The sequence below is a fragment of the Centruroides sculpturatus genome, unplaced genomic scaffold, assembly GCF_000671375.1.
Source record: "Centruroides sculpturatus isolate CEXI.00-Female unplaced genomic scaffold, Cexi_2.0 scaffold2, whole genome shotgun sequence".
NCBI lineage: Eukaryota > Metazoa > Arthropoda > Arachnida > Scorpiones > Buthidae > Centruroides > Centruroides sculpturatus.
In genome coordinates this window covers 511027-514587 of record NW_019384369.1, presented here as the reverse complement: position 1 = coordinate 514587, position 3561 = coordinate 511027, and the positions used below count along the sequence as shown (strand labels likewise).

Sequence of the window (3561 nt, the reverse complement as noted above, 5' to 3'; positions counted from 1 at the left end):
TTTATTTCTGCAAGGCTTTGTCATGATCTTGGATTTTTAAAATTTTCAATCTTTTTTGGAAATAAAGATTTAAAAATTTTAAAAATCCAAGATCATGACAAAGCCTTGCAGAAATAAAAGAAACTTTTAAATGGCTATTTTGGAAAAATTATTTTTTTGAGTTATGTCACTATTCTTGTGCACCAACAATATGTACTGTACATATTCATATATTGCATAGTATTAAAACATTATTTTTAAAAATTTTGAATCTGGAACCATTACTACTAATTGTTTGATATGTACTTAATATAACATTATTATTATTCAGTTTACTTGGCAGAAATCAGCATCTGAATTGACTTCATTTTTACTAAAACTGACTTTAAAAAGTGTTACAAGGAATACAGGGTGTCTCTAAAACTATTCAAATCATATATATTTTTTTTCTCAAATGACCATAACTTTTTAAAATCATTCTTACGGAAAATACTGTTAGAAGTGGAAGGTCTCTAAGGTTTTTTAAAACCCTGAAACTATGGTTACCTTCTGCAACATGTAAAAACAATAGTTGTGGTTGCCAGTGCAGGTACTATGAGCAACTCTGTAAACATAACTTAGGAGATCTTACCTAGAGCATTATAGCATTATTTGTCTAGAGACTGACAGCCTAATTATCAACCTCTAGACAGATTACTTCATTTCTAATTGTTAACTTCTATTAACTTCAACTATCAAAAATGAAAAATGATGTATAAAAGAATATGAAAAATTAAAATTTGTATGATAATGAAAAGAAATATTCAAACTTCTAACATGTATAAAATAATTTATGGTCATTATATACCTGTATTTGACAACTTATAGTATATTTTTTACAAGAGTTACATGTGAAAACAAACAATATAACTTCATAAACATTAAAGAAAATATTAAATATTTTAAATATTTAGTTATAATTCATATTTTTCATAGTTAATATAAAGTATTCAAGATACCAATTTGACATAAATCTAACAATTTTGGTATCAGGGTTACACAGTGTTTTTGAGTTGTTTAACTTTGCATTTTAACCACTATTAGGTGTCTATAATTTATTGCATAGTTTTAATTTTCATTTTTGCTTATAATTAAACATCTCATGAATTAATTCTGTAAACATGTTATTTCTTTTTTTTTTGAGTTGTAATTAAGTTTTTGATTTCATTTACAAATCATTTTATGCTTCAGTTTTATTTAATGAAATCAAATTATTTGTCATTGATTTAAGAAACATAGAAAAACTTCAAGAAGTCCTATAATTCTATTAATATAAGTTGAACTAATCTTGAAGCTTTTGTAAAATAATGATAAATCATTTGATTCCAAAAACTGCTTTGTTAAGATCACAAAAATTATCAAAATATTTAAAAAAATATATATTCTATTTTATTATTTTGTATTCAGTTCAAATGTAGACAGATAATGGCTTGAACAAAGGCAAATAATGTTTTGTAATAAATAATTTTAGTGACTTGATATTCATGTTTCTTAATTAATACTGGTTAGCTTGCTGTGTAATAAGATATCAATCCACTGCCATAGACAATCTGAATTAAAAAAAGTCTAAATGCTGTAATTTAATTTATGTATTATATAGTTGCAATATTGTTTCTATCCTTCCTGTGCCAGCTGATTCTATTTTTTACAGTTAAAATTATGGAAAATATGTGGTTTTAATGTGCAGGTGGCTACTCAACAAATCTGTAAATCCAAATTCCTTAATTTTTTTGTCAGAAATGCCATTCCTTTTCTGATTTGATCATTTTTTTGTGATTGAAATGATTTTATTTATTGAAAATATCAATAGTAATAATCAAGAAAATATTTACTAATCTTTGTATATAACCTACTTCTTGTTTAGATTAAAGTTATAAGTAAAAAGTTTCAAACTTTTTCAGAAATAAACATAAAATGGAAAAATATGTTTTATATAATATATAGTCTTCGTGAGAATATATGTAACACTACTGATTTTATTATTTATGTGTATTATGTCAATCGATAGATAAGTAATAGTGACGTTTATTATAAGCAAGTTCTAACTTTATTAGCAACATATGACATATATAACTCTATAATTTTATTAAAATATTAAATTATGCTTAGATGGTGACTAAAGCTAATTTATTAATAATAATTTCTCAGAAATAAGCTGTCACAAAAGTTAAAAGATGTGCAACAAAGACTTGCAAAAAAACATGATCTCGTTAAAGGTAACTTTATATTGGTCAATTTAAGTGTGTGCATTAATATTAAACATTGATCTTAAAAAACACTGTTCAATGTAATATTTAACTCAAACAATAACACAAATAAGATAACTACCTTAACTTTTTTATTTTTTTGTGATTTGATAAGTAGGAGACCTAGTTTATGAATTGCTATTTAATAGATCATTCATTTATAATAATTATAACCCAGAACTAAAATATTAAGAATGAAAAGTGACTAATTATTTAAAATAATTTTTTTGATTAAATAATAATTAACAACTTATAAAAATGTTTATCTGTAATTTAATATTTAATATCAATCACAATCATAATTTGCATTTGTTACAATGAATAAATAAAAAAAAAACAATAACAGAAACAAGTGAAATCGACATATTTACAACATTCCCATGCATAATTGTCACGTGTTTTACATATCAAACAAGAATTCAAAAAAGTTAAATATATGGAAAATTTATTTTACCTTTGTAAATTATTCTTTGCACATATTCATCCTTGAGTGTATTTACAATTTAAAATAACTGTTTTTGAAAGTTCATAAGCGGGAAAAAGCTAAATATTTTCAAAATGTAAAACTGTTTTCAAAATATCAACAACAATGTCAACAGCATATTTGTCGAAAGCGCCACCTCATTTTTCGGTTTGATAATTTGATGATTATACATTTTTATTCTTTGGAACAAGTAACAATTTAAGTTTTATTAATATTATTTATAATTACAGTAATTTAATGTTGAAAATATAATTATTAATTGTTTATCTTTTTACTCTGCTTGCCTTATCGACATTAAGCTCGGTTCACAAAAAGTCGCTTCTGACGTCAAACCACCGACGAGGTGTTCAGAATTTTACAAAAACAATCGGAAACGAAGTACGATTTAATGTATATTTAGAAAAACTTATATTTTCAGCATAAAATTAGTGTTTTATAATTCAGACATTGTTTTTTTTTTTTCGTTTTTGATGACTTTTCGCCCTAGTGCCCACCAGAATGGATAACAACACTGAACACTGGTAGTTGGTTGTGGGTTTGCGCCTGGACAACCGGTTGGTCACGTGGAGTTTTCCGGTTTTATTCACGTTTGTAACGCCCAAATAGGGACCAGTTTGTCCATAAAAAACCTCCCCGGAGGATTCCTTCCACGGCAGATCACCAATGTGTCGCGCGGCAATATACGAGTAAAATTTTTTCGCCCTGTGGGAACTAACAAAGCTCTTCTTTCTAGGTTTATCGTGGCATCCAACCAAGTCCACAATGATGATGAGAAACGGCGCACGACATATCCAGGAAAAGCCGCTCGTGAAA

General features: G+C 26.3%; 1 protein-coding gene across 1 annotated transcript in view; it reads right to left on the bottom strand.

Moving 5' to 3' along the window:
* LOC111613716 (DNA excision repair protein ERCC-8-like) overlaps positions 1-2865 on the bottom strand; it is a 27724-nt gene extending 24859 nt beyond the window's left edge. The window contains exon 1 of the mRNA XM_023355057.1: positions 2719-2865. The gene's annotated coding sequence lies outside the window, so the exon portion shown is untranslated. The remainder of the gene's footprint in view (positions 1-2718) is intronic.
* Between the last annotated feature and the right edge of the window lie 696 nt (positions 2866-3561).